This window comes from Hemicordylus capensis, chromosome 2 (genome assembly GCF_027244095.1).
Source record: "Hemicordylus capensis ecotype Gifberg chromosome 2, rHemCap1.1.pri, whole genome shotgun sequence".
Lineage (NCBI taxonomy): Eukaryota > Metazoa > Chordata > Lepidosauria > Squamata > Cordylidae > Hemicordylus > Hemicordylus capensis.
Window position 1 is genome coordinate 276,945,057 of NC_069658.1, and position 7,633 is coordinate 276,952,689.

At 43.7% G+C, this 7,633-nt stretch overlaps 1 long non-coding RNA gene across 1 annotated transcript; it reads left to right on the forward strand.

Annotated features, from left to right (window-relative positions):
* The first annotated feature begins 457 nt into the window (after window positions 1–457).
* Window positions 458–7,347, forward strand: LOC128346124 (uncharacterized). The gene is made up of 2 exons (XR_008316795.1): window positions 458–551; window positions 7,040–7,347. It is a non-coding gene; the product is annotated as an uncharacterized LOC128346124 (long non-coding RNA).
* Window positions 7,348–7,633: the final 286 nt, after the last annotated feature.

Genomic DNA, 7,633 nt, shown 5'->3' on the forward strand with positions numbered 1-7,633 from the left:
CAGACAGAAGTGTAACAACCATTAATTACCCTTAAAATAAGCACCATTGTTTTAAAGGGCGGGCCAGCCTCTGAAAAGACATGCAGGCAGCAATGATCTATTGTTTTGTGCTTTGTGTTGCTACTCCCTTTCCTTTTCACAGTGCTCGTGTTGACAAGTGATATCTGCTGGCTGCAGGCGCGTAACAATGATAGGGCAAGGGGAGACAGTTGTCTGGGAGCCCCACTGCCTGGAGGGGCACCCCAGGGGCACCTCATGTGACTCCCCATTGCCCCCTGCCCAGCCCCATAGCCTCTCAGCCACTTGCCCTCTTCGCCATCTCTCCTGCTTGTTCTGCTGGCCCGCAATCCAAGCTGCAAAGAGCTCCTTTTCTCCCGCCTCTCAGCTGATCGGCGGGTGGGCGGGGCTTCCACGGAGGCCTCCGTGTAGGCCGCAGTGAAGCCTGAACTCGAGTAGGGCCCAAGCCAGCCAGGAAGGAGGAGGCAGCCAGAGTGTTCTCTGCAGCAGAAGACCCCTTGCTGCCCTGCTTAACCCAGACCAGCATTTGCCAGGTAGAGTGTGAACTCCTTTTTGTGGTTACCTTTCCCGCCCCCCCCCCCCATATATAGGGATCTGCTTGCCATAGGGCTTGGATATGGGGGGGGGAGGGACCGAGAAGTCTCTGAATATTTATTTTGAAACAGCTTTGAAAATTTGCTGACTTAAAAAAAACTATCTAAAAAGTCCTATAAGTGGCTTGTTTCATGGCAGAAAATTGCAAAAACTTCTGGAACAGTATTTTATTAATTTTATTTATTCATTCATTCATTTATAAATGCACTTATGTTCAAGTTGTTTTGCAACCCAGAAGGTCTGAGTGAGAACTGTGAAGCATGTGTGGTGCTTTTATTTTATTTTTCTTGTGTGTGAACTGCTCCCCAATCACTTGCAGGGACTTCAGGGTAAATCTGGCCAACATGTGAATGCAGCACCTCCATTCCAGAGGAGATGTGTCTTAAAGGGCTTTAAAAGCCTCCTGTGAAAAACCTCCTGCAATCAAACTTGACTGAATTTGTTCAGAATTCTGGGAAAACAAACATAGGTTCACCCTGCATGGTTGAAAGTCTCCTTTGCTAATCTGCAGCGAGGGGCCCATTTTAATAATTCATCTTTCTAGTGTGTTCTAGGCATTAAAAGTAATACAAATGTATAGTACTCAATGTATATCACTATATATTGTGATGTGTGTGTGTGTATTCAGTGAAATGTATTTGCAGGCAGCATACTTATTTTGGAATATCAGACTTAAATCCTTGGGGGCCTGGGGTGTGCGGAGGCCCTGGACTTTGGTGGGGGGGCCCATTTTAAAATCTTGTCTCTGGGCCCACTCCAACCTTGCTACGCCCCTGGCTGGCTGTATAAGAAACTGCATCACTAACACTCCAAACCACAGTTAAAAGTATAGCTACCCAGATTTTTTGGGGGGGTGGGGGGGAGATAACAAAACAAAAACAAAAACCATGATAAAAAACCAAGTGCTGGAAAAGAGAGGTTGGAAGGTAAGAAAGGAGAGGTGGAGGGCCAGAAAAACAAGCAGAGGAAAGGGAGGGAGGGCTAACATAAACTGCTTTGGGCACTTTGGTTGAAAAGCAGTCTATAAATATCCGTTGTATTGTATTGTATAAGCAGAGAGTGAGAAAGGTGACGCATAAAAGCAACAATTGTTCCACCTGTCATTTTGGATGGATCTCTGGCTAATAAAAATAATAATGATAATAACAGCAATAACCATTATTATTTTTATTATTAATTATATATACCACTTTCCAACAAAGTTCTCAAAGTAGGTTGCATAGCAAAGAGTAAGAAAATGGTTCCCTGTCCCAAAGGGGCTCACATTCAAAAATGGACATAAGGGAGACACCAGCAAAAAGCTGCTGGAAGGAAATTATGCTGGATTTCAACAGGGACAGTTGCTCTTCCTCTGAGAAATATAAGAAATATTAACAGGTACCTTTATGCCCATTAGCAGAGTGTACTAACTTTTTTTTCTCCATATGATATGAATTTCAGGGGCAGGTAAAGATTTTAAAAAGATGTACTTCACTTTCTGTGGAAATGCATCTGTGGATGGTACAAGCATCCCTTGTTCAGAATATAGTGGTAACCAAAGTGTCTTGACTGTTTATCAGATTCCAGCTTTCCATGTGTTGGGAATGTACCTCAATCATGGTGATCTCTCTGTGGCCGAGCAAGTGAGTCAGTAAGGTGGAAGTGTTGTTATACAGAGAGATAGGTGATTTGTAAAATGGTTGCTTATTCAGGTGATGAAAGGGAGAGAGATGCCCGCACCATGAATTATAATACAATTAAGCATACTCCTATGGGCAGACTGTATGTTGGTCTCTCCACCTCTTTGTCTTGGTTCCCCCACAGCCCTGTCCTCTTTCATTTCATTTAATGTTGAATAAAGTGTGTCAATGCGTAAATGCCATATTCAGCCTGCAGCAGCCACATTTAAGTGCTGCTAGAGGAATCAACATAAATTGAGTGCATGTGCAAGTGATCCAGAGGGTGGAGAAAGACAAATTGCTTAGGATGGCTTGAACAAGGTATACATTGGCTGGGGCTGTTGATGGCAGCTTTCTAAAAGGCCTTTTACCCACCGCAATGTCAGTTATGTGGGTGCCACATACCGGATCTGACAGATTGAAGTAAGTTGCTATAAATGTGATTGCAACTGACAGGCACCATAGAAAGTCGGATTCAGTTCACATGACTTGCACAGGACTCTGCAGTCACTCTGTTAGTGCCACTGCAACATCGATAGGCATCAGTCTGTTGTTTTCTAAGTTAGATGCCATGTTCTTGAAGTTACGTGCAGAATCCTTTACTTCATCCATCATGTCTGTCGTCCTCTGCACATCTTTGCTTGCCCTTTATGATATATTTAGGAAGCTCTACCACTGACTCCAGTTAGTATGGATTGTGACACTTTTGCTATAAGGACAATCTCCTGCAAATAGCAATCTCTGTTTGAGGCTTCCCAGAAAGTTCATTCTATTTTGAGGCCTCCCGGGAAATTTGATCTGATCACTAGTGTCAGAAGAAGTACATAAATCATTCCTGAATTGGTGATCAGTCCCCAGTAGGTATGTTAAAAGTTGGAAACATAAAGTAGGGTAAAGCCTTCGATAAAGTTGGGAAAAGTCATTTTTCGAGTAATGTTGCTCAGATGGTAACTGTTCTGAAACTTGTGCTCCTGTACATTGTTTTTTCCCCATTTTTTAAATTTAGAATCGTTTATAAATGCTTTTCAACAAAAAAGTTCTCAAGGTGGTTGACACAGAGAGGAGAGGAGAGCTGGCCTTGTGGTAGCAAGCATGACTTGTCCCCATAGCTAAGCAGGGTCTGCCCTGGTTGCATCTGAATGGAAGATTTGATGTGTGAGCACTACAAGATATTCCCCTCAGGGGATGAAGCCGCTCTGGGAAGAGCAGAAGGTTCCAAGTTCCCTCCCTGGCATCTCCAAGATAGGGCTGAGAGAGATTCCTGCCTACAAACTTGGAGAAGCCGCTGCCAGTCTGTGAAGACAGTACTGAGCTAGATAGACCAATGGTCTGACTCAGTATATGGCAGCTTCCTATGTTCCTATGTTCCTACAGCAAAGAAGTGAGAAGATGGTTCTCTGACTTAAAGGGCTCACTGTCAAAAAAGATACAAAAAAGATACAAAAAAAGATACAATAGCGGGGGAGAATGAAGTGGGGCAGAATAACTCGAGAAGAAGATGCAATAATGCTTCTTACAGCAGTAAAGAAAGGGTTGGTTTAGGTGATGTCTCGTCCACCAGTTTGACTCCATGGGACAAGGATATGTGTGAGACATAAGTGTGTATGTGTATGTCCAGCCCCCATGCCACGCCCTCAGCATTCAGGAGTGGTTCATCCAAACTGCTTCTCAATATGTATGCTACATAGCATAAATGCTGCTACCATCTTCACTGCGTCTTTTGTGTGGTGTATTGTGGGACATGGGAGGATGTGCCCTCCTTTCCCCCTGCCCCCTTGCTATTCCGGGATTGCTCGTGTGCTGGTTTTGCGGGTACCTAGTGTGTGGAGCCCAGTAGCAATGAGGAACACGTGGAGGAAGGTAGGTATTGTCCTGCCTTCCCCTTAGCCCTCCCCAGCCTGGGTGTGAATGGTCGTGTGAACAACCTTATTGACTTAAAGACATCTGAGAAAATATGCACTATTATTTATCTTGCTAAAGTGGCATAATTAAAAATGAACACGCATGCACACCATACACACTAATTCTACCAACACAGAAATCCTGTGCTATTCCAAAGGCAATGTTTGTTAGGCAAAGGGAGAAGAAAGCAGCTCTGTATCTGGGGTGCACTCTGTCAAAACCAATTCAAGGCAGCCCCATTTTACCTTACAACAGAAAGAAATATTTACCGCTCTGTTTTGAAGATAATCAGGAGAATTTACTGGAGAGCAAAATTGCCTGCTTCCCAGGTTGATGAGTTATGTCCTTTTGTTAAATGCTTGTTTTCCATTTGCTGTAATGCTGAAAGAGCCCTAAATCACACAATCACACATTATTAAGCTCTTTCTCAAGTGCATAACACCTTCAGTTTGGTAGAGAGATTGTTCTGTATCGCAGCAGGACAGTATATATATGCTCTGGGTGGGATGGAAGAAATCTCCTTTTGAAAATAGAGATTATGCTGCATATGAATTGCTTCCTATATATTCTTTTAGTTTGTGTCAGTTGTGGTGATAGTGCATATAGGAGGCTTTACACACAGAGTGTCTACCCAGAATCTCCAGAGAGAAAGAGAGAGAGAGAGAGCGCATTCACACAGCAGCCAAACATACCCCGAAGTCACCTCGAGATCCTTGGATCTACTCCACACAGAAGTCGGGCTTTGACTTGCTAATCCTAGCTTATCTTGAGGTATTTCCGGGTTTTAAAAATGCTGGTTTTAAGCTACTTTTTCTGAAAACCTCGGAGTAAATAGGAAGAGACACTGAAGTAGAATCATTAGCATGATAAGAAGGATACTCTCTTTACAAATGCAGATGTAGCTCTTCAATACTTTCTCCCTCTCCTCTTGCCCACCATTGACTAGAAGGAAAACACAAAGGAAAAGAGTGCAGAGGGGAGGGGCTGCTTCCCTCAATGCCGTGAGTGTACTTTGAAGTGGCTTCACTCAACATTTACCCCGCAGCATGAAGCTAAGTGTGAATAACTCCCTGGAGAAGCATGTGTGTATCTCATCCTTGGATCTCCCATGTGTCTGCTGATTCATTCAGTAGAAGTGCTATGGTGTGATTTGGCCTACACAGTCATTGAATGAATAAATGAAGCCAACTTCCATGAACATATTCCTACTTCTAAAGGATGCTACCACTGTGCCATACAAGTTGCTCTTTCAAGACATCATGGTGAGAAAATCCATGCTAATTATGGTCCCATACACTTTAAGAAAACTTAGCGTTTGTATAGCACTTTCAAATCTTCAGAGCACTTCATGTGTATTATTCTGCTGCAATCCTTGCAACAACCCTGCAAGATAAGTGAATATTATTCTCCCTGTATTGCAGATGGGAGGCTGAAAGGGAGTAGCTTGCCTGAGGCTACCTAGTGAATTCACATAAGAGGTGAGATTCAAACCAGGAACGTCTTGATTCCTAGCCCATTGTCATAGGAACATAGGAAGCTGCCATATACTGAGTCAGACCATAGGTCCATCCAGCTCAGTATTGTCGTCACAGACTGGCACAGACCAGTCACTTCACTATACCAGCTTTTAAATGAATGAAGGCAGGAAACATTCCCTGCGGGGGAAAAGAGGCATATGGCAAGTGGCCTAAAGTAGCACACCTCTGTCCCATGCTCAGAATTCAGCAGATGGAACAGAAGGTGAGTTGTTGTTGTCTTGGGGTGGGCGGGTTGCTGTGTAGCAGATTAATGGTAGGTTCATTAATCCATGAAAACTATTATTGGGTTTTTAATGTTTAAAAAACATAACAAACAGGAACTGGCTTTCTTGTGATGCATTTAGGCACTGGAGGCAAGTGAAAGGAGCATACAAGGCTGCATCATGTGGATGCCATCTTTTTAACACTCTTTGACCACCTTGCTGTACTCATAGGTAGAACTGGGGAAGGTGCAGATGTTTCATATTCGGGGGAAGCTCCCCCACGAGGCAAACCAAGGCAATTGCCTCAGAAAGAGCCTTTGAGAGCCTTGGGGGTGGGGAAGCAGAATGCACCCCCACTTCCTCCTGGCAGAAATTTGTCACTCTGCCACCAACTCCGCCACCAGCCCTGACCCCACCGCCCATGCTCAGGTGCCACCTTCTTCCTCCTCACCACCAACCTCAGCAGCTGGGGGCAGCTTCCTCCTCACCACCAACCTCAGCACCCTGCAGGAGGCAGCATGAAGTTTGCTTTAGTTAGCATCAGCAGCTGCTGCCTGGGCTCTCTTTTGTGGTCCCCATTGTGTAGCCCGGAGGGACATATTCCTGTCAACAAAGAGGGATTTTGGATCCAGGGGAGGCTCCCCTCACTCGCATGCACTGAACGGCGGAGCAAAGCTTTAATGCGGCTAGGCTCCAGCTGCTCTGTGAGGGCAGAGCCCTTCTTCCACTCTTGTTGGCTGCAGAAGATGTAGGTCGATGCTTTTAAATGGATTCGTTCACACATTCAACTACCAGTTATCAAGTGCAGAGATATGAAGTTATGTACAGTTCATGTACAGTTCAGTGAAGTTATGTGTGAACTGAACCCAACCCTGAATGAATAAGAGATTCTTATCTTCTTTGTAACCATGCCCATACCACTGGGAAAGGGGGTATTGAACCAAGATTTTGTAACATAGAGTACAGTATATGTGTAGCATACAGGAATATTTCTCCACTTTTCCTGTTTTTCTTTTTGCTTGTGCATACTATGTGTATGGTGTCTTGAATAAAGTCTGCTTAGGAGCCTGAGATGTATGTAGATGTGTCTGATTTTGTTACTGATATTTGCTGTGTTTTATGACAGGTTCTTTCCAAGCTTATGTACATGATGAGAATATTCAATGCTTCAGCACAGCTAGAGAAGGCAATGGTGAAGAATACAAATCTATGCCATCTCTGATTGGGGAGCGAAGAGTGCAGTCCTGATTTGCCTTGGCAGGGCAGCTAAGTATGTCTCAAATATAAGATGTATTTGACTTGTTTTTGTCTTCAATGCATGTATCACCCCTCACCTGCCTTTCCTTATTTCAAAATAACTTGGTGCTACTAAAATCAGATGTAGTTGGAGATGCCGATAACATACCCTCTTGCTAAAATAAATCTTTGCATTTCCCTGGCTATCAGATGTTTATCTGAGTGAAACAGGCTTGTTCTTTTTTTCCTTTTTCCTTTTCCTTTTTTCTACAGAGATTCTACACTCTTTTTTTCTACAGAGATGGTCTATATTGGGCTTTGGTAGACCTCTGGACTGGCTAATCCAATATATCAAAATTGACTCTTAATGAACTATCAGTTTATTTATTGCATTATTATCCATTCTTTTTTCCATTGTGGAATTCAAGATAGTAGAGTTTGGAGGTGGTCCATCCAAATACTGACCAGCCATTGCTTAGCTTCA